Genomic DNA, 24,952 nt, shown 5'->3' on the forward strand with positions numbered 1-24,952 from the left:
AAATGAAGCCGAATTTCTATAAACTTTCATAGGTTGCTGCAGAATTAAAGTCATAGGAGAGTGGTACTTCACTATGGTCTGTGCTTAAGCTCTTTTAACAAATGACAGTGTGATGGTGTCCTGGACAGCCAAAACCCATCCCAGACACTACCGTTACCAATGCAAATCACTAGTAGAAGCTGTAGGTCAAAACTTAGGCTGTAAACATAGAAGAAAAATTCAATTAACTGGTGTCTTGAAAGCTTAGAGTTATCTCTGACTCCTCCTTCCTTCAGTCCCCACATCTAATTAATCCTCAAATACTCATAATTTCAGGCCTTAAACAGTGATTGAACCCAGGTCCTCTGTTCCTTCCCCTCTCTCACACCAGGCCCTCATTACCTCTGGCCTGAGAGCCTGCTATGGCTCTCTCTCTTCCACCCACCCAACACCACTGGTGTACAAGCCTCCAGCTCAGCTCCCCCAAATTTCACCTCCACAGAGCTGCCTGAACTAATCTGAACTAAAGTCAGATCAGCCTAGGTCACTACCCCTGCCCTGCCCCTCTCCAGTTCTGCTGAAAACCATCACTTCAACACACCATTCAAAGCCTGCCTCTCTCTACAATTTCCCTTTTCTTACAAATTCCATCAAAAATACACTTTAAAGTTCCCGTTCTTACCATGCCAGTTCACTCCTCAGCATCTTTGTTCACACTACCGTTCATCACGTCTTGTTGATCTCGTTCTCCCAACTCCATCATGTGACTAACACCCATTTATCCTTCAGGATGCCATTTAAGAATCTCTTCTTTAGGAGGCATCCCCTGGTCTCTGATCTCCTGTCTCATTCCCCTCCTTACCACCCCCAGGGAAGCCTGGTTTATGAACCATCTTCCTCTGGGCTTTCAGAGCATCCTGGGCCTACCTGGGCACTGGGCAATTGAAACTCGGCCTATTTATGACTCTCTCCACCACGTAAACTGTGATCTCAGGGACTGGAGCTATGTTCATTTTTGCTAGCATCCCCTGGGCCTAACACAGTGCTTGGCATATGCATAGGCAGTCAGTCAATAAACACTCCTTGAATAGCATTGCTCCAAGTAGGGTACCACTGACTGGGTCTAAAGCATTTCCATAAAAGTACAATTTTACCTTTAAAGTTTGATAGCACTTCTCTCATAATAACTCACCAGTCTGATTCTCTTACCACCCAGAGCACAGCTGCATAACAATAACCAAGCGAAAAGGGCCTTGGGGCAGTCAGAACAGGAATATAAATTCTAAGTATGAAAACTCAAGGACTTGAATATAAGAAAACTCCTCTGCGCTCTCTGAGGGACTCTCCACCCTTACTTCACACAAAATTCTAAATCTAGTATTTAAACCTATAAACCATGAGAAACAACAAATCAAAAGGAAGAGTTACGGTTGGAAGCTGATAGTACCAGAAAAAACAATGTCAGAGATAGGAACATGTAAAATAACAAATGCTGACAGAACTTTCTGCAGTGCTGGAAATGTTCTCTCTCTGTGTTAATGCAGTAGCCATTAGTCACATATGGCTCTCGAGCACTTAGAATGTGATTAATGTGACTAAGAAACTGAATTTTTAATGTCACTTATTTTAATTTGAATAGCCATATGTGTGTAGTAGCTACGATGTAGAACTTACAACCACTACAGACTCAGCCATTATGTAGGCAAAGAGCCAAAAACAACTCTGTTGGCCCTGGGGACCTTGCTTCATGACAGTTCAGCAACAGACGCGAGAGTCATGGTGATGACCTCCGGCAGCAATCACAGACCAAGTGGACTGTGTTCAGTATACATCTTTCAGGGTATGTAGAGAAAGCAGTTAAAGAAGATTTTTGCTCAAGCTGAATAAAATAAAATGAGGCCACCTGGAAGGCTTCGCTCATCTATGTTAGTTTGTGTTGGACACATGCTACACAAAGGAAATACACAAGTTCTCCTACAAATCAACAGGCTCCTCTTCTTTTCTGTGCTCTCATCTCCCTTCTCCCCATTCTCCATTCTCCAAGATAGTACACGAAAGCCCCTAAGAACACCAATCCAGTGTCATATTTACACTAAGGCCTACCCTGACCTCCCTATCTACAAGTGCAACCCACTCCCAAATCCCTCTCCCTCTTCCATTGCTTCACTTTTCCACAGAATTTATCAGCTTCCAGCTATACCTACTACAATCATGTAAGCTCCATGAGCAGGGAGAATCTTCTATCTGTGTTATTCATTAATATTATTAAAACGCTTGAAATTGTGCCTGACATACATTATGTGAAATTCTCTCTCTCTCTCTCTCTCTCTCTCTCTCTCTCACACACACACACACACACACATTCATAATCATAAATACATGCACACATGCATATACGGAATGAAGCAAAAGAAACCAAAAAAGAAAAAATTAAAGTATAATAATACCCATCCCTGATCACTCTCCAAAAAATTAAAGTATAATAATACCCATCCCTGATCACTCTTCCTTTTCAAGGAAGTTGTGTATTTCTGTAGGTCAGGGTAATGGATGATAATAGCAATAATAGCTATACTTGAATATCTATTGTTTATACGAATGGCCAGAGAAATTGCAAAGTAGTTATTAGGAGGATACTGATATGCAGAGAAGTCCATTTATACAACTACTAGGTGTTGAAGCTGGGATTTGAATCCAAGGATCATGGTCCTCCTACTAATTGCACTGCTATCTTCTTTCACAAATGTAAAATAGAAAGTCTCGGTATTTTCATTTTAAGGGGAATAAAGAGGAAGAATAAATAGGTATATAAAAAGTCTTCTTAAGTTATTTTATTTTCTTAGTCTACCCAGTATCCAAGTACTACTGTCACATTAGGTCCCAAACTATTAACAGGGGAGTTGGGAGGGAGAAAAGAGTCATCAGACTCTTTTAGAGTAATGAAAAGGATTATGATAGTTAATTCTGAAGAAAATGTGGGGCCGAAGCTAAGAATATTCATATTATAAAGCAGCTCTCTTGGATACAGCTGATTGTACCACAAAAACTGTAAAAAGTCCTCAGGTGCCTTTTTATTCTCCACACCTAATTTTTTAAATTGATCAATTTATTTTTTAAGCAACTTACCCCGTGCATAATTACCACTGTGGTCTCCTTGCAGAGACAACAGATGTTGGCTGCTGTGGTGTTGGCTCAGATCATTTTCTCTATGAAGAATTTGATAAAGAGACTCCACACTTAGTATTTTCTAACTGGATTCTCCCCAAGAAAAAGTTAAGAATAGGAAGATAGTGAAGTGAGAATTTTTATGTCTCCTATTATTAAAAGGAAGGAAAAGACTACAAACAGGAAAAAAAAAAAAAAAAAAACATGTCTCTGGGGCTTAATTCTATGTGGTATGTTTTAGAAAATTAATTCTGATTTCAGAAGATTTAGCCTCCAAACAGGAAATACTCCAGCCCCACCCAAAAGGAAGCCTAGCTTCTTACTCTTATCACATAATCTTATACTGAGTACACTGCACAAGATAACTTCATCCAGTGGAACGGCTGGTTTTTCCTGAACTCTGTTATGGAGAAGGAAAAATAGTTATTCTTGGAAACTCAGTGTTTTGCCCTGAAGTGGTAAGGAAATTGCAAATTCACAGAAAGACAGATAAAAGAACATCAGAGCAGTCCTTTTTGAGTGTCCACTTGTTTATGGGGAATATTATAATTCTTCAATGTCCTTCTTATGAAAGAAAAACCCTTAAAAATTCAAATTCATTCAGCAAATTACAGCCCACCTACTGGGTGGAGCTTCATGCTGGACATTGGGGGCAGCATGAATTTGACTAAGTTTCAGTCCTATTCTCAAAAATTGGAAAATCTGGGCACCAAAAACCATAAGATACCTAGAAATAAACCTAACCAAAGAGGTAGAAGATTTGCACTCAAAAAACTATAGGACACTTTGAAAGAAACTGAGGAAGACACAAAGAAATGGAAAAACATTCCATGTTCATCTTGATTTGTTCAAAAACAAATATAAAATTGCCTATGTGTCCCAAAGCAAGTCTACACACTCAATGCAATCCCTATCAAACTAACACCAGCATTTTTCACAAGCTGGAACAAACAATCCTAAAATTTGTATGGAACCAGAAAAGACCCCAAAGAGCCAAAGGAACGTTGAAAAAGAAAACCAAAGCTGGAGGCATCGCAAATCCCGACTTCAAGCTGTATTACAAAGCTGTAATCATCAAGACAGTATGGTACTGGCACAAAAACAGATACATAGATCAATGGAACAAAACAGGGAACCCAGAAATGGACCCTAAACTCTACAATCAAGTCATCTTTGACAAAGCAGGAAAGAGTACCCAATGGAAAAAAGTCTCTTCAACAAATGGTGTTGGGAAAATTGGACAGCCACATGCAGAAGAATGAAACTAGAGCACTTTCTTACACCATACACAAAAATTAATCCAAAATGGATGAAAGACCTAAGTATGACACAGGCATCCATAAAAAAATCCTAGAGGAAAACACAAGTAGCAACCTTTTTGACCTCAGCCACAGCAACTTCCTACTAGACTCATCTCCAGAGACAAGGGGGGGAAAAAGCAAAAATGAACTACTGGGTCTTCATCAAGATAAAAAGCTTCTGCACACCAAGGGAAACAACCAACAAAACTAAAAGGCAACCTATGAAATGGGAGAAGACATCTGCAAATATCTTATCAGATAAAGGGCTAGTATCCAAAATCTATGAAGAACTTAAAAAACTCAACACCCAAAAACCAAAAAATCCAGTCAAGAAATGGGTAAAAGGCATGAACAGACATTTCTCCAAAGAAAACATAAATAGCTAACAGACACATGAAAAAATCATCAGAGAAATGCAAATCAAAATGACAATGAGGTACCACCTGACACAGGTCAGAATGGCTAAAATTAACAACTCAGGAAACAGCAGGTGTTGTCAAGGATGTGGAAAAAGGGGAACCCTCTTACACTGTTGGTAGGAATGCAACCTGGTGCAGCCACTCTGGAAAATTGTATGGAGGCTTCTCAAAACCTCAAAAATAGAACTACCCTACAATCTAGCAATTACACTAATAGGTATTTATCCAAAAGATATCAAAGTAGTGATTTGAAGGGGTACATGCACCGCAATGTTTATAGCAGCAATGTCCACAATAGCCAAACTATAGAAAGAGCCCAGATGTCCATGGATGGATGAATGGATAAAGAAGATTTGGTATGTATACCACATATACATATACACATAGTTTTATATATATACATTCATACGTACATATGCATACACAATGGAATATTACCCAGCCATCAAAAAGAATTAACTTCTGCTATTTGCAATGATGCAGATGGAACTAGAGTATATTATGGTAAACAAAATAAGTCAGAGAAAGAAAAATACCATATAATTTCTATGTAGAATTTAAAAAAAAAAAAACAGATGAACATAGGAAGGGGAAGGAAAATAAAATAAGATAAATACAGAGAGGGAGGCAAACCATAAGAGATCCTGATCTGTAAGGAAGAAACTGATAGCTGCTGGAGGGGAGGTAGATGAGGGGATGGGGTAACTGGGTGATGGGCATTAAGGAGGGCACGTGGTATAATGAGCACCAGGTGTTACATGAAACTGATGAATCACTAAACTGTACCCCTGAAACTAATAATACAGTATATGTTAATTAAATTGAATTTAAATAAAGTCTTTTAAAAAACTGGAATATCTGGTGGAGAAAAGTAGGTAAACAAAAACTTTAAAAAGAACACAGTCTGTCACAAGTCTAAATGAACGTACAAAGTAAAATTTCATGAAATAATTAATTCTGACTGGGGGAAATCTAGGAAGTTTCCTATAAGATGAAACTTTGAATGAGCCTTAGAAGACTTCAATAGCCTGAAAATAAAGAAAAGGCCATTCCTAGGAAAAGAAAAAAGAAGGGAAACAAAAATAGATGAAACACCTATTCATTTACAGTGAAGAAGAGGCCTACAGCCAGGCCCCCAAACAGACAAGGAGACATTCTAAAATTTTCTAATTCTCAACCAAGATATTTTGGACCCCTCATCTCATTCTATGAGTTCCAAGAAGGCAGGGAAAAAATATTAAACTCAGTAAACTCAGCTATTAGTTGAGTGAAAGAAGAGCAAGAGGCGAAGGGCACCCCCAAAGGATAGGCACAGGTGTGTGACCCACCCTCTCCAAACTGTCTCCTGAGATCTGGCTCAAATTAAACCCGGGCTGCTACCTGGAGAGCAAGCCCAGACCTGACTTCATCAAAATCCGTGGGCACAGTGCATTACCAGCATCTCTCGAGAGGCAGATGTCTGGCTGATGGAGCAGCGTACCGCAAGCCACCCTGCCACGCTGCCACCTGACCTCAAAAACACATAACTTACGCATTTTGTTGTATTATGGAGAGGTGCCCACCACAGGGCCTCTGTGTTTAATTCAACCTGTCTTGTAGCACACTCAAGAAGTCTGTGGACCCAACGCCACAACACACAACAGCAACAAGTGTGGAGCACAGACCAATCCTTAGCGATCCGATCACTTAGATTCCAAACTGCTTCCACTGGTCAGGCCACTGCATGAAAGGTAGTCACACTTGGGGGCACTTTGATTAATTTTAGCAGTTATCACAGGGAGCCAGTTATAGTCTAAAACGTGAGGCGTATTGTGTTTGAAACACAGTTGCTCTGGTTGTCTTAAATATGGTTGCTTTGAGGCCTGTTTGAACTTGGTTGCTTTCTCCTCAATCCCTGAGTATTTCCTTGTAGACCGGTGTGAGTGAGTGGGGACTTCCACAAAAAACATGATCTTCTTAGACATCTGTGAAAATGAGCAGCCAGAAGATCCAATGTACGTCAGTCAGCTTCCAGTAATATCTAACATGGAAAATCTACAGGTCTTCATGATGGTGGGGGTATGGAGGTGAGTTTATGGCTGTGGTCCACTGAAACAGCACTAGTTATTGTAGTCTAGGGGTCATGGCTGGCTCTGCTGAGGAGGTGGGATCTGAGAAGGAGTGCTAATAGACTAGAGCAAGAAGCCAGGGAGAAGAAGAGAGAAGGAGATGAAAGACGCAGAGTGAGGGAGAGAAGGCCATGAGAGGAAGCAGGCAGTGGCAGGGTAACATCACACGGGAGCCCGGGAGCTGTAGTAAGGAATCTGGGTGGGGACAGAGAAGTCAGGCAAATTCAGAGTTACATTTTGGATATACCACTAGTCTTAGTCTGCTGGCTTGGAGGAGGCAAGAAAAGGTATGGAGGGCTATTTAGGGGGCAACCACCACATTCTGGTTGAGAGCAGTAGTGTTTGGAGGAGGGCAAGGAAGTGGAGAGAAAGAAGACTGGACAGACCACTCTGAGTGGGAGTATGGAGTGAACGCCGTTTACTGCAATGGGGAAATCGGCTTCACTGAGTGTTGCGCTCCATAACCATATTGTCTAATCTATTTAACGATTGCTTTCCTGGGGAAAGTTGTATGTACTGAAATTTAGTTATAAGATCACTCAAAACAAAGACCTTGTTGCTTAATTTTAAGATGAATCCTATCTGTGAAACAACGATCTTCATCTAAAACTTTTTTACAAAATATTTGCTGTACTACATTGTCCATTCTTCCAGATATGCTTAAAACAGGGTATTTTTTTTATCAGTAACAGAGAGCAACCATTAATATATAACCTGCCTTGAATACAGCTATAGAGCTCACTAGCCTTTGCTCATGAATAAGTTGCTTAATTTTTCCCAGCCTGTAAAATGGGAATCACAGTAACAGTGGCACCATTTTTGTGAGTATCAGACGAGATGACAGAGGTAAGAATTGCTATGTGTGCTATAAAGAAACATAAGACAATAAGAGTAAGGTTTGTCCCTAAGAGACTCTTTTTTTTTTTAAGATTTTGTTTATTTATTTGACAGACAGATACCACATGTAGGCAGAGAGGCAGGCAGAGAGAGAGGAGGAAGCAGGCTCCCCACTGAGCAGAGAGCCCGATGCGGGGCTCGATCCCAGGACCCTGAGATCACGACCCAAGCCGAAGGCAGAGGCTCAACCCACTGAGCCACCCAGGCGCCCCGCTAAGAGACTCTTAATGTCACAAAACAAACCAAGGGGGCGGTGGGGGTAGGGAGAGGGTGGTTGGGTTATGGACATTGGGGAGGGTATGTGCTATGGTGAGTGCTGTGAAGTATGTAAACCTGGCGATTCACAGACCTATACCCCTGGGGCTAATAATACATTATATGTTTATAAAAAATTTTTAAAAATTAAATTAAAAAAAGAGTAAGATTTGTAAATGTTCTCAACATATATCAAATAGATATAAGCAGTAATTATCTGATTTATTTAAAACTTCAAAGTAATCACCAGGAATAAAACAAAAATAATGGATATAATCAGCAAATATGGAGCCTACCCAGCTCAGAGCAGAACTATTCTTTATCACAACAGACAGCTCCAGAGGCTATACAATTTCTTGTCAGTTTTAACTAAAGAAATCATGCAGGCACTATCTCATAAAGATGCCACAAAAGGCTCGGCAGAGAAGCTGGGGAGGTTTCCTGGGTCTACGTGGCAAAAAAAACAAAACAAACAAACAAAAAAACACAGGGGTGATGGAGGAATGTGTGAGAGGAGCAGGGAAAGGACTTTTCAGAGAAGCATCAGAGGAACAGGGCATGATAGAAAAAGATACCACTGGCCTTATCTAAAATTATACTAATGCTATATTGTATTGTCTCCCCTCCCCCTTTTCTGTAAGAGAATGACACACGCCAATCAATTGCCTTGTAAAATGCAGTGTCTCTCTTGGAACAAACCAACATTATGCTTGGCCATGAGATTTGCTCTGGCCAATGGAATGTAAATGGGAAAGGTATATGGCCCCAGCTGAGCAGGAACTTAAAACAGCCACTGCAAGCTTAGATTGTCTTTTAAGAGATCTTTTCTCCCAGCCACAAGAATGACATGTCCCAGATAGGAACTCCTTCAGCCTGGATCCTGGAACGAAAAAGATACATATATATTTATATGCAAAGTGCACAAGAAATAAATCTTAGGAGGGGCACCTGGGTAGCTCAATTGGTTAAGTGTCTGACTCTTGATTTCAGCTCAGGTTATGATCTCATGATCCTGGGATCAAGCCCCATATCAGGCTCCATGGTGTGGAGTCTATTTGAGATTTTCTCTCCGTCTCCTTCTGCCCCTCCTCCCTCCTCTAAAATAAATAAATACATCTTAAAAAAAAAAAAAAAGAGGGGCGCCTGGGTGGCTCAGTGGGTTAAAGCCTCTGCCTTCGGCTCGGGTCGTAATCCCAGGGTTCGGGGATCGAGCCCTGCATCAGGCTCTCTGCTTGGCAGGGAGCCTGCTTCCTCCCTCTCTCTCTGCCTGCCTCTCTGCCCACTTGTGCTCTGTCAAATAAATAAATAAAATCTTAAAAAAGAAAGAAAGAAAGAAAGAAAGAAAGAAACGTTAGAAGGTCCAGGCCACAGAAATTTGGGGGTTGTTTGTTACCACTGCAATACTGAGTGAGAGCTGACAAAAGTAGGAGCCCTGAATTTAAAGTTTCTTTCAGAGCATTTCACAATCTGTAGCTGATGACAGATAAAATATAAAATAAATATATCTAATACTTTAGGGAAGACTGTTCAGTGAAAATTAGATAACTACTTTCTTCTTCCTATTACACATCAAAGTGATCAAATGATCAACACCAAACAGTAGACAACCAACAAATCTGAAAAAGAATTTAGCAAGTGTCAGTGACTTAACACATGCAGATTAAATGACAAAAAATTTTAAATAAGAGATAAACCCTAGAGATCATTAAAATACAGTCTTGGCAGCTCCGGTTAGCTTACCTACCTGATGTCAATTCTAAAAGAAACAAGCAGCCCTGTTGTACTATTAAATAATTCTATATACTTTCAATAGATTTTAATATTTCCTATCTAAATGTGTTTTCCCTCTAAATTCCATCTCCAAAAACCAAGGGCAAAAATGATAGAAACTGGTGTGCTTATGTTTGTATCAAGTACAAAATAATGTTATTATAGTGTTATATCAGAGAGATAAAATAATTCTATGACAGCTTGGCATTCCAAAATGGGCTTTTTCATTTAGCTATGTTTTGAAATGTTAACTCACTATGCTGTTCTTAGAGAAGTAAAACTTGGAGAAAAAAAACACTGCAACAAAACAGAATTTTTGCCCTAAAAAGAAAAAACCTGACTCACTTTCATAATTCAGCTTGACACAGCAATTTGCCATGAGAAGATTCTAGAGACATGATGGAAATATTAGAACTATAGGACTTACACAGAAATTTCCTGAATGCTATTTATTAAAGTCCACTGGCTGGAAGGACACAAATCCAGCTATCAGTGTCAATCACACTACAATTAAAATTTAAAGCCATCACCATGCAGTTTAAGCAGGAGAGATTTAAGTACAAGAGCATTAACCACATTTAATTTGTTCAACATCATACATCATTAGGGAATTGCAAATTAAAACAATGAGATATAGTTACACACCTATTAGAATGGCAAAAATCCGAAACATGGACAACACCAAATGTTGGCAAGTATAAGGAGCATAAGGAATTCTCACTCATTGCTGGTGGGGGTGCAAAATGGTATAGCCACTTTAGAAGGCAGTTTGGAACGTTCTTACAAAACTAATATACTCTCCTTTTTCGCAACGGGTTTGCCGCCAGAACACAGGTGTCGTGAAAACCACCGCTCATCCTAAACCAGAATGGGGAAGGAAAAGACTCATATCAACATTGTTGTCATCGGACACGTAGATTCGGGCAAGTCTACCACTACTGGTCATCTGATCTACAAATGTGGTGGGATCGACAAAAGAACTATCAAAAAATTCGAGAAGGAGGCTGCTGAGATGGGAAAAGGCTCCTTCAAGTATGCCTGGGTCTTGGATAAACTGAAAGCTGAACGTGAATGTGGTATCACCATTGATATCTCCCTGTGGAAATTCGAGACCAGCAAGTATTACATGACCATCATTGATGCTCCAGGACACAGAGACTTTATCAAAAACATGATTACAGGCACATCCCAGGCTGACTGTGCTGTCCTGATTGTTGCTGCTGGTGTTGGTGAATTTGAAGCCGGTATCTCCAAGAACGGGCAGACCCGTGAGCATGCCCTTCTGGCTTACACACTGGGTGTAAAACAACTAATTGTTGGTGTTAACAAAATGGATTCCAATGAGCCACCCTACAGCCAGAAGAGATACAAGGAAATCGTTAAGGAAGTCAGCACCTACATTAAGAAAATTCAATTTCTGGTTGGAATGGTGACAACATGTTGGAGCCAAGTGCTAATATGCCTTGGTTCAAGGGATGGAAAGTCACCCGTAAAGATGGGAATGCCAGTGGAACCACACTGCTTGAAGCTCTGGATTGCATTCTGCCACCAACTCGTCCAACTGACAAAGCCCTTGCGTCTGCCTCTCCAGGATGTCTACAAAATTGGTGGTATTGGTACTGTCCCTGTGGGCCGAGTGGAGACTGGTGTTCTTAAGCCTGGCATGGTGGTCACTTTTGCTTCAGTCAACGTTACAACTGAAGTCAAGTCTATTGAAATGCACCATGAAGCTTTGAGTGAGGCTCTTCCTGGGGACAATGTGGGCTTCGATGTCAAGAACGTATCTGTCAAAGATGTTCGTTGTGGCAATGTGGCTGGTGACAGCAAAAATGACCCACCAATGGAAGCAGCTGGCTTCACAGCTCAGGTGATTATCCTGAACCATCCAGGCCAAATTAGTGCTGGATATGCACCTGTGCTGGATTGTCACACAGCTCACATTGCTTGCAAGTTTGCTGAGCTGAAGGAGAAGATAGATCGTCGTTCTGGAAAAAAGCTGGAAGATGGTCCCAAGTTCTTGAAATCTGGTGACGCTGCCATTGTTGATATGGTTCCTGGCAAGCCTTGTGTGTTGAGAGCTTCTCTGACTATCCTCCTCTGGGCCGTTTCGCTGTTCGTGACATGAGACAGACAGTTGCTGTGGGTGTCATCAAAGCAGTGGACAAGAAGGCAGCTGGAGCTGGCAAGGTCACCAAGTCTTCCCAGAAAGCTCAAAAGGCTAAATGAATATTATCCCCAATACCTGCCACCCCAGTCTTAATCAGTGGTGGAAGAACAGTCTCAGAACTCTTTGTGTCAATTGGCCATTTAAGTTTAATAGTAAAAGACTGGTTAATGATAACAATGCATCGTAAAACCTTCAGAAGGAAAGGAGAATGTTTTGTGGACCATTTGTTTTTTTGTGTGTGTGTGGCAGTTTTAAGTTATTAGTTTTTAAAATCAGTACTTTTTAATGGAAACAACTTGACCAAAAATCTGTCACAGAATTTTGAGACCCATTAAAACAAAAGTTTAATGAGAAAAAAAAAAAAAAAACTAATATACTTTCACCATACAATCTAGTAATTGCACCCATTGGTTACTTACCCACAGAATATATTTTCCCTTCAGTTTTGCTGTGAACTTAAGCTCCCCTAAAAACAAATTTTAATTCTAGGGTCTCTAAAAAATTAAAATAAAAATAAACAGATAAAGAAATTTTATTAATTAAAATATATAAAAATATATTCAAAAGAAAGTCTGTGGCCAATAAAACCTGTAATCAGGAATGCCCGAATGGCAAAGGGAGGGTCTCCTTTAGATTCTGTGGGAAACACAGTATCTAGCATAGTATTAACCTCACACATTCAATCAACATATATTGAGAGTTTAATTATGTGCCAAGAATGGTCCTAGAACACCCAACAGATATAATCCCTTCTCTCAAGGCATTTCAATAAATACTTGCCATTGGTTAACTTTGTTTCCATAATAATTTTAGTCCCTGTATCAAGTTTTCTTACACATATGAATCAATATTATAGAACATTAGAGGTCTCCTCAAATAAAAAAAGGAGTGAAGAGAATGCAGGTGTAGTAAAATAATAACATTTAACATATAGAATATTATATAATATTAACACCTGGGTTGCAGCTATCATGAATCTTTTTTTAACTTCTGAGACCAAAGAACATGTGGATTCTCATACTTGCAAGTGACAGAACACCCCAATGGGCTTAAACAAATCTCCTTGGCTTAAGGAAATATATTGGTGGGGCACCTGGGTGACTCAGTTGCTTAAGCGTCTAACTCTTGACCTTTGCTCAGATCTTGACCTCAGGGTCATGAGTTCAAGCCCTGTGTTGGGCTCCATGATAGGTGTAGAGCCTACTTTAAAAAAAAAAAAAATGTGTTGGCTCACATGACCAGCAGAAGGGCTGACCTCAGATAGTTCCTGGCTACTGGTAGCCAGGATTCTTAAGAATCTGTGTGGTGCTTTGCCCCTTCATAGCTCTAGGTTCTCCAAGACCTCATATCCTTATTATACTGCCCATGGAAAGAGGTAGTGTCTCTTTCAGAAGTTCCCATGGGGAAAAAAAAAAAAAAAAAAAGCAAGCTTCATTTTACCAGAAGCCCCAGGAAACAAGTCTGTTTAAAACCATGTGTTATGCCCACTCTGAATCCAAAACTATGGTCTTGGAGATGGGATGTGCTGGCTATCTTAAGCCAAGCAAGGCCCACCTCTAGACTTGGGTAAGGGGCCAACCCCACCTAAACCATATGGCTGGAGGAGTGCGTGAAAGCCACCTAATTCCAAACAGAGGGAAAACGGATGCTCGGTAGCAAACAACAGATGGCCACCACAGAGGATATCTCTTGATAGTGTCACAGTATGTAGTACAATGCATTTCCCATATTCTGAATTCAATATATGTTTGCTGTGTTGAATTAAATTGTCCGTATTTTTCATGATCCACTTTAGCAGAGTAAAGAGCCTCTCAGACCATTCATCCCCAACCATTTGAACAAAATGAATGGGAAATTTTTGATGACTTTCTGAAGAGCTACCAACTAATGAAAAACAAGCATCCATTTAACACCATTAATAGTTTATTAATCCATACCAGAAACTTAAGCAGAAATGCTATGTTAATAGAAACATTAAGGCAATAGGATCCCACAGCTTGCATGGTTTCCAAGAACCCATGTGAACCACTGATTAGCCTTGAACCATATATGAGAAGCCACTATTTCATACAACTTCATGATGGAAAAGTAAAAAAATTAAACATTTGTAGACTTATCAGATTTTAGGGCAGGGTTTTCAAATATTTAAAGAAAAAAATCAGGTTCGTCTATACTCAGTATAAATCCAAGAAGTGAAAGGTAACTGAATTCTTCAGTTCAAAAGATTTTCATGAAACTGATGATAATGGAAATAACTGTTATATGCATGTTCTGAGCAGGCAACATGCAAAGCTATTTACATGCATTAATTCATGTAATCCTTACACTCCTCTGCAGTAGGTATTGTTGTTCCTATTTACTGAGGTGAAAACTAAGATTTAATCTACTACCGAGTTTGGTTAGTCACAGTTCTGAGATTCAAACCCAGATCTATCTGATGGAAACTTTCTATCCCTATCTTGGAGAAAGGTAGAGAGAGAGCAATAGTCCTTCTAGTAATTTAATCCAGTTAGTCATCCATATATTTGTGTTTATGTCTCAGAGACCAACTTTTTAGCACAGCACAATGCATTTGCTAGCTGTTACAAAGATTATAATCTGTAGACACAGAATAATTGTTGATGAGTGGCCCTTAAACATATAACTTCACACTTTCCTTCTTCATTTAACCTACTTTGAGTGTGTTCTTAAGAATGTCTCTTCAAGCAGGCTTACTTGGTGGTCACTTCAGAAAGGATTTAATTATAATAAGAATACTGAGCAGACATTTATATAGCTCTTATAGTATACCAGACACTGTTCCAAATGTTTTATTTCCATTAACTCTTGATTCTCTCAACAACTCTATGATATACCTTCATAATCCTCATTAAATACAGGGTATTTATCTATTCAGAACTGCTTTTTATTTATTTGTTTCAAACTTTATTACCAAAAGAATTTGAGGAGACCTATAAAAATATATTGAAAAATAAAAACAAATGAGTGAAGAGCATGCAGGTGTAGTAATATAATACCATGGTTAATATAATAGAAGAAAATACATGTCCTAAGGTTTGTGCAGTCGCTAGAGAGGAGTATAAATTTAGCTGTAAAATGCCTGGCAAACAAAGCAAAGAGTGAAACCATTATAAGGCACAAAACAGAAATACAAACCAGTTGCTCTGGAAAAGCACAAACTTACTAACAAAAAGGTTTTTTGTGGGTCATTATAAAGAAAATGCCAAATGATATACCAATAGACAACAGTCCATTTCTACCACAAGTATAACATATAGGGACATTGTTCCTTTCCTCCATAAGCTCTTCCTCTCTTTCAGTAATAGAACCATTTAATACTGATGGAACAAGACTACCTAAAAACAAACCACAAAAAAGGGGACCTCATTTTTCAACTTCTCTGTAGCTAGGTACATCACATTACTTATTAGGAGAGGCATGTCTTTATCTTCCCCATGACTCCTTCCTGATCACTCAAATGCAGATGGAAGAGGTCATCTTATCATGAGTTAGAGCTGAAAAGGAATGTCAGGACCGGAGTCTGGATTCCTAATCCATGAAGCACAATTACCTAGAATTGTATATGACAGAGAAAGAAACATCTATCTTGCTTAAGCATAAGCATTGCTGTTATTTTGAGATTTCTATCATTCCTAGCTAACTAAGTAATGAGGGGAACAGAACCTCCTTTGGATTTTGGGATATTTAAACTGAGAACTGAAGGATTATGTTAAGGGGCTATCCACTAAGAAGACTGACAACAAGAGTACTCCTTCCAGAAGCCCTAATGCAGGAAAACTTTCCAGAAGAACTGAAGGAAGATCATTTGTCTGCAGTATAGTGAGAAAGGGCAAAACAAAACATGAGATAAAGTCTGGGGAAAAGCAAGGAACATATCATTCAGGGCTTTGTGGATTATGGTAAAGTTAGACTTTGTTCTGTAGTCAGTGGAAGAATGCATGTGGCAAACATGTGTCCCTCAAACCCCTTTGAATGAGATTTTTACACGTATATTAAAAGATAGCTCTCTGTGGTGATAATTTTTCTAGGCAGGAGGACCTGACGAGAGGCATATGAGAGAATATTCATATGAAGAACACGGGTCTTGCAATCACAGAGTAGAGAAGGGAGAGACTTGAAGAGGGAGACCAGTTGAAAAGATAGACCTGGACAGAGATGATGGTGGCCTGGCCTAATTCGTAGAAGAAAAAAAGAAGGGAATGAATTTGCAATATATTTTATAAACAGAATCAATAGATTTTGCTGAATGATTTGATGTACAGACAGAAAGAGGAGTACAATGTGGGGGGGAATGATCTGATGAGAATTAAAAAACAAAGAGTTAAAGGATAGATTCTCTTAAAAACTTGGAGTGAATGTGTAATCAATGTTGTCAGTTCAAAGCAGGGCAATCCATATTGACGACACAATTGAGAGCCTCTTACAAAACTAAGAAGAACACATGTCTGAATCCATGACCACCATATTTCTACTAGTGGTAGCCAATGAGCTCTGACCTTCTTCAGAATACAGTTACTCAACACAGGCAAATAAATGGGTAATCAAGGCCCCACACGTACTGGAAAGGATCTGAAAGAAACAGACATTTCCCTGTCCTCCAGGAATTTAATATGTAAATACTTAACTAGCCTACAAATATATTAGCAAAAAACCACATTAATATATCAATACATTAGCCCAGAAAGCATAAAAGTAAACTGTGCTAAAAATGTTATTTGGACAAGAAGAGTTTCTGGAATCAGAGAATTCTCAGTATCCATATCTTCATCTTGTCTTTGTTCCTACTCTCCCATCTCAGTATGCATTGTGCCTCTTTTCTGAGTCAATCCTTCAACTTGTGCTCTGCTTTCCTAAAAAAGTGAGTTTAATTAATTACCCATTCTGCTTCTTATTAAGCTGTACATTCTTTGGCAAGTCACTTAAGCTCCCCAAGCTTCAGTCTCTTTATCTATATAATAAATTCACAGCAATGTTGTGAGGATGAAGTGAGAACGTGCACTTGAGACTACTGTGTAAATTAGATAATCAATATAAAAATAAAACATATTCCTTTACCATCTTCCCATTTCTCTACTTCCCCTCATGGGCAAATTATATGAAATATCTATCTACTCTTTCCATCACTCACTCATTCTCTCTCTCTCTCTCCCACTCCTTAGTTGTTACTAGCTTTATTGAGATTAAATTCACTTACTATACAATTCACCTACTTAAAGTGTACCATTCGGTAGTTTTTAGCATATTCACAAAGGTATGTAACCATCATCACAATAAATTTTAGAACATTCCATCACCTCTAAGACAGACATCATAATAGCTTTAACAGACAAACACACCCCATCCACATGTCCCACCACCACCACTAACCCAGTAATCTACTTTCTATTTCTATGGATTTGCCTATTCTGGACATCTTATGTAAATGGAATCATACAAAATGCAGTCCTTTTTGATTGGCTCCTTCCTCTTACCCTAATGTTTTTGAGGTCCATCCATATTTTAACACACATCAATATTTCATTCCTTTTTGATGCCAAATAATATTCTATTGTATGAATATACTTTTTTAAAATCCATGCAACAGTTGCTTCAAGACTCATCTTTGTATTCCCTGCAGTGAATCATATGATGCCTGAGAGGGTTGTAAGCCCCCGAAAACAGTAACTATGCATTACCCATTTCTATCCCAATGGTATGTGCACCCAGCTGGCCTAAAGCAGGTGTTTAATAAGTCTATTCAATGAATTTAAGAATGATAAAGACTTAAAAATCATTTATTGAAATAATTTATATGTTGAGGCCAAGATCTATATAAATGCACATATCTGGATAAGATTAATATATTTTGTTCATTAACCCTTACATTGCCCTAATAACTAATTTTACAAAGCAAACCACTTCCTTCCAAGTAGCCTGAATTTCTTAACTTAAAATGAAAGCTCGCTTGGAGCGCACATCCATCCAGAAGTCCCTTCACAGTTTTGCACCAAACATCTTTGGCTTTCCAGCATCTAGTCTTTCTAGTGAAAAATGCATTGTTTCCAAAATAATCAGAATAATAAGGCACTTATGAGCCTTCACAGCACTCATAATCCACAGTATAAGCCATACAGAGTCCCTGTAGTTTTGTGTTCTACTGCTGGATGGGTGGGGGTGGGTAGTAGGAATAGAACTTAAGGAAAGCAATAGATTTATTTTATGTCCATTAAAAACTTTAATCTAACTTAAATGAAACCAGGTTTATTGTTTGGCCTCATCCATAATTTAGGTAGTAGACAAAATACCAAAAATGTATTATTCATTCAAGAAGTGCTTGATACCTTGGGTAAGACCTAAATAAAATTTAAAAAAAAAAAAAATGTAAGATGTTTCTTAGGTAGAGTAACATAAATTAATTGGAAGTGATGAAACCATCACATGCAATATATGGCTACTCGAATATCAGAATAAGGCCTGTTATAATGCCAATGGGATCCAGAGCAGGTGGATGTCGATCCCTGACAAAACCTGACAGAACATCCAACTATCAAATTAAAAGTCACTCTCATGCAGGCTCTGCCCTATCCAGGGCCCTTGCCAAATACCAGAGAGTAACTTGAATGGTATGATGCATTTATCTGCTGTCTGAAGGCAGGGGTGATGAAAGTCCTAGGTACCAAGGTGGGCTACCATCTTCTTAACTACCCCCACCTCATCTCTTACCTGCTGAGGCCAGTCTGACCACATATCCCCCCGCCCTGTTTTTCATGGTAATTTCCTCAAATACTCAAGTCCAGCCCCAAACACCAGACTGACAGTTCGGTGTCCTGAGTTTCTCACCTAACTGTTACTTGTCTTCTGGGATTGATTCCTTCTTCCAGAATCTAAAACATCAGCTCCCAGAATATGTCCTGATATATAAATAAAAAGACAGACTGGAATCAAGAAACGATACATTGTCTGAACAGAGTACGTCAACAAGCACTGTTCCCTTACCTTGGGAAGGCACCTGGAAAGAGTATCAGTGTGGGCAGCACCACCACTCTCCATGTCCCCTGAACTTAGCCATCTGGATGCTAATCTCTGTCAGCAGTCCCCAGGCCCCACCCACTTCTATCTAGTCTTAGTTTTTCTTCCCTTTCCCATCAGAAATGCCTAGAATATCTCTTGACCAAATAGAAGAATGGCTGAGCCACACAGACATTCCAATTGGATGATGGTAAAAGTTATGTTTAGCTTAGAGCCAAATTCCAGAAGGCCCCCACCTGCCACCTACACTGAAGTTTTTGGCCTTTCCCTATTGTCACTGTGGGAAAGGGGGAACAGTGGCGGTTTATGAACAGGAGAAGAACAAAACAAAATCACAATTTGTGTTACAACCACAGCCTTCTGCCCTAACCCCACAGGTAGAAGTCATTCACTCTAATTGAATGAGGGCCCAAATCACTGTCAGGCTTAATGACAAACATTCTAGCTTTCTTTAAGATGAGTATGTTGTTTCTTTTCTATAAAGATTGTAAGTAGCAGATACCAGCCCAGCTTGAGAAGAAAATCTTGAGAGGGACTCAGCATTTTGTAAGATCAAGCTCGGATTTGTTTGTCTCTTGGCTGTTCCGGTAGCAACAATGTCCTTTCCTCCCACATGAATGGTACTGCACCAGGCCGTTAGGATTTTAGAAAAGATAGAGAAGACCTCATTTCTGTTCTCAAGGACTTCATTATCTAAGGACCCCTTCTAACCACTCTGTCATTCCCTGATCTCAATTACCCTTACCCAGTTTCATGTCTGAACCTGAGATGTTCAAAACAGTCTGCCCAAAAGCAAAGATACTACCTCCCAACCACACTAGCATTTAATCCCTCAAGCAATATTTTACAGCAATTATTTTCAAAAAGAGAAGTTCTTTATTATGCATGAGGCAAGAGACATAAACTAACCACATTTATTTTAATAAACAGTTATAAATTAATACATGCTGTTTAGTGAATAGACACACCATTTTTTAAAGTGCTTTTAATCCTTTTACATTTTAATGTAAATTTAAATGTAATTAAAGATGAATGGGTGGGAAACATTTTTGCTATGGCATATAATCCAGTAAGGATGCCAAACTATCTTGAAAGAATATAAAAAAAAGAATATAAAATGAGAGGTTATGATGCTTTTTTTTGGGGGGGGGGGAAGGGTGTGGGTAGAGCGTAAACAGAAAATACCTATGTTTAAAAAAAAAGCTGTACTGAAATAAAGCAGTGTTCCTAAATGCAAATACTGTTATAGCACAATATTGGAAAGAACCATTTGTAAAAATGTAATATCTTTCTTTGGGTATTCCAATGAGAATTGCCTCATAAGAATATATAATGGTAAATGAAAATAAAAATCAACAAAGAAAAGGAGTTATTGGGTTAATATCCCAACTATCAGAGTCACTAATGTGGATTTCTAAATAAAGCCCATAAACAAACATTTGGTTTATATTCAAGTTCCTCTTTCTTTCCACTTACTCCCACTTACACCGTCACTCATGGGAAAATGCGATTTATGTAAAGTAAATAAGCACAAGTATTGGATTTATTCCCCAAATATTTTCACATCCTAACCAAAAACACATTTTGATAAATATCTATAAATGCTGCAAGAAGTCAGTGGCCCTTGACATATTTGAAAGGTTAAATCAACAAGGCAGCAAATGATTTTAAATTGCTTACCAAGGTTAGAACATAGGTATAACTCACCTTGAAGTAGAAACAGTTATTATAACTACTATAATATAGACTTTTTTGCTTTCTATTATAATTCCATCTCATAAATTTAAATATTTATATATATCTATATAGAAAACATATATATCAGTAAAATATATCAGTATCTCTAACATTTTCTTGTCAATTTCATGTATTTTTTTTTGTTAATCCTATGTCTGGAGTCATATTATCAATAATATTATTTTGATGAGCTCTTAATGTACTTCAAAATTTATACAACTAATTAGGTTTTATCCCATTTTGTTTTAAGCAATATCCGTAAGGTTAGTAAAAATTAAAAATAATGACCAATCTAGCCAATTAGAGTGAATCAAGAGCCTAGGGCTTATTCTGTTCCTAAAAAATAAGACATAGTTCCCTTCTCCCTATAATCAAGGTAAAATATTATTTTTTAAAATGAAAAAAACTGTGAAATGCTATAAAGAATATCACACTGGTAACACGCTATAGTTCAGATTTTAGGACTTGTGGAAGATGGATCTTAGATACAGTGAAATTCTTTAGTCTTACAAAGTTCCAAAGACATTAGAAGACACCCCCCCACACAAGATCCAGAACATTGTAGAGTTTAAAGCTGGAAAGTTTCTGTGGAAAATTATTTGAGCAGACTCTAAAAATGAGAAGCAATTACAATTTTATTTTGAAATGTAGCCTTTTTTAAAAAAAATAAAGATTTATTTATTTATTTGACAGAGTAAGAGAAAGCACAAGCAGAGGGAGAGGGAGAAGGAGGACTCTATCCGAGGACCCTGGGATCATGACCTGAGCCTAAGGAGATGCTTAACTGACTGAGCCACCCAGGCGCCCTGAAATGTAGCCTTCTTTAAAACAAAACAAACAAACAAAAAAACTGGGCAACATTTCTCTATACTTCTGTGTTAAGCTGTACTTGGTTTGTCATTTAAACATTTCAGGGCGCAATGCTTTCTATGAAGAACTTAGAGGATCCAAAGATAAATAAGACAGGAGCCATGTCTTCAAAACTTTTAGAGACTGGTTGGCAAGTGCTTCCATGCAAAATACTACGAGAGTGAATGGATTTGACAAGTCTATTGCTGTCTCTCACAGAGGAAGCTCTAACTAGATGCTGCGAGGAGACAGGTAAACATGTCAGTGTAACACTGAGGCTCCATGTAAACTGTTGAAGGTGAACAGACTTTACCTATTTGGTTTGGTTTGCATTACTATATCCTCGAGCTGAGAAATGACAGTCTTCCAAGATGTATGCGTGCAAACTGTACTCCGTAGGGTACTTTCGCATACATCCTTTTATTCATGTCTCACAGCTATCCTATCCAGTGCATGGGGCTAGTTCCCTCACTATCTATCAGAGAAAACTAAGGCTAACACATTAAACAACTTGCCCAAAGTCACTCCAACCACTGAGGGATTGGGATTCTCCTAGATTCCCTTCTTTTCCATTCTTTTCAGAACCTCATTCTGCCTCAGCACAATTCATGAGGCACTCCCATTCATTCATTCTCAAACACTCACTGACCATCAGTAACGTGGTGGACATCTGGGGTAAAAAGTGTGTAAGGTATGGTGATTTATCTCTAAAAGATTATCATTTTTTTCTAGAAGACAAACGCATAAAGAGCTAATTATAGTGTAATCTGGTAAATGCAATGATAAAGCTGTCCTAACATGCAGGAGTGAGGAAAAATCAAGGGAAGTCTGAATTCCAAACTGAATCCTCAAGGGAGGTGAGGGAGAGGGGAGGTAGGAGTCCCAGGGAGGGCCGGGTAGGAAGCTATTCTAGACAAGTATTCAGCACAAATGAACAACAGCAAAGAAAGAAACAACAGGATATGTATGGACGACTTCTTGGCAAGTTTGGTATTATCAGAGACTAAGGTTTACTGCAAGAGATGGGGCTGAAAAATGTATTACTCAAAAGCTAAAACTGAAATATATAAACTATAAAGGAGATGTATCTTAATTTGTAATAGAATGTTCCTCTTTACTCTTCAAAATTACATTTTCTACTTTTTCACAAGCAAACTATTTTTACTCCTTCAACTTTTTAACCAGCTTTTTATTGAAGTATAATTTACTTACAATAAAATTAATTTGTTTTCAATACATAATTCTATGAGTTGACAAATATAGTCAGGTAACCACCACCACAATTAAGCTATAGAAAATTTCCATCTCTTCAGAATGTTCCCTCATGCCTCTTGCAGTCAATCCCTTCAGCTCATCCTTGACCCTTGGCCACCAGTGATCTTCTTTCTGTCACTAAACTTTGCTCTTTTATAGAATTTCATATAAACGAACTCACATGGTATGCAGTGTTTTGCGTCTGTCTTCTTTCAGTCAGCAGAATGCTCTGGAGAATCGTCCATGTTGTGCTGTCCATCCGTCCTCTATTCCTTTGTATTGCTAACTAGTACTCCAGAGTATGTACGCACCACACTGCTCATCTGTGCACCAAGCGATGGGCAGGTGTGCTGCTGCTAGTTTTTAGCTATTACAAATAAAACTACAGGGCATACTCACATACGAACCTTTGTGTGGGCACACGTTTTCATTTCTCTTGGGTAAATATCTTGGAGTGGCATTGCTGGGTTTTATAATAAGCATATATTTAGCTTGATAGGAAACTGATTTCTAAATAAATTGAAACTGTGGGGCAGTAGTTGTTCATTCTCATTAAAGATTCTTTTGGTCACACAGCCCAAAGCACTTCTCAACTGTCCTGCCCAGTTCATGAATTTGGCACTGTTAACACAGATGTGTGTACCCCCTTGCAGTTTCAGAGCAGGTTCACACACACAATCCAATTTTACCCTTCTAGAACTCTGTGAGATAGTCCTGGTTATATTCAGCAGGTTAAGTGTCAGGGAGAATCTTTCCAGATGTGAATGTTATCTATCTGACTTGACTGGCTGACAGCCAAGCTCAACTGGCTGTCAGACATTTCAAATATCACTTCCGAGGTAGGTACTATGGGCCCCATTTAAAGATGAGGAAACTGAGACTCAAAGAAGTGAAGGATCCTGACCACCATGAGACCCTAAGAAAGCATAAGGACAAAGGACTCCCACCTAGCACTTCTAAACTACTATCCTTTCTACATCTTGTGAGCACCACAATGGAGAAAACAGGTGGTTGTAGGGGATATTTGAGCTACAATTAGATTGATAAAGAGGATTCCTTTCTTCCCACAGACCTTGCATGAGGAGCTTGTCTTGAGATGTTTCCAAATTCAACTCTAGAAAATACTAGCAAAAATACATTAGATTTCTCTCCCTAAGGAGCGACAAGAATAGAAAACAGTATCAGAAAGGGCAGAAGGCTCCATCTTTGAGGGGAGAGGGCTATAAGCCAAACTCTGTGATGACAAGGATCGGGGACTTTCCATGCTCTCTGCATCTAGGCTCATTGTGATCCCACAACAACGTCTGTCAGAGCCAGCCCAGACATCTGGTGGCTACAGCAACTACGGAGCCCCACTTCACTACTTCGTGGATTTTATTTTTCTTTCTTTAGTTCAAAGAAAGATTCAGGTAATTTAAAAGGAGCTTTTTCCCCATTTTCATAAATAATAGCTATATTGCCACACTCTTACAACCTTCCTAAAAGTCCCTAACAAACATTTGGTTTGATATAACTGAATAGAATACAAATGAGGACAAAATTAACAATATCTGGATCTAGCAGCAACCCCAAGATACAGTCATGGTCTGCATAGAGTGACTTGTAAAAGTAGTAACAGCACCAAAAAGTTTACAGAATTCCCGCTTTGCCCAAGGCCATGAAAAGTGCATTTTTCTTTTACGGATGCGAATCGCTCACATATGTTCACCCTGACATCGTGCCTGGTCCCAAGCTTAATATATTCAGCTGTGTGACAACCTGAAATGGGAAAAGAACTTTCCAAATCTGAACACAAACATACTTTATTTTCAAGGTTGATCTGGGTCTGAATACAATCTGTCCTTACAATTTAGTATCTAAAACTCATCCAATGTATCCTGGACCAGTGATTCTAAAACAGAGCATTGAAGAAACTATGGTTGTGCTTACCTTCAGGAAGGAAAAGCTTCTTGAGACAAAATTAACAGAAGACATTGGATGAATAATCACCAAGATACACAGAGTTTGGTGAAAAGAGCAAAG

General features: G+C 38.8%; 1 protein-coding gene and 1 pseudogene across 5 annotated transcripts in view; one reads left to right on the plus strand and one right to left on the minus strand.

Annotated features, from left to right (window-relative positions):
- CPQ (carboxypeptidase Q) overlaps positions 1–24,952 on the minus strand; it is a 460,217-nt gene that overhangs the window by 317,200 nt on the left and 118,065 nt on the right. The window lies entirely within an intron of this gene.
- Positions 10,676–12,409, plus strand: LOC309860576 (elongation factor 1-alpha 1 pseudogene; annotated as a pseudogene). The gene has a single exon. The product of its transcript is annotated as an elongation factor 1-alpha 1 pseudogene (transcript).

The sequence above is a fragment of the Mustela nivalis genome, assembly GCF_964662115.1.
Source record: "Mustela nivalis genome assembly, chromosome: 2".
Lineage (NCBI taxonomy): Eukaryota > Metazoa > Chordata > Mammalia > Carnivora > Mustelidae > Mustela > Mustela nivalis.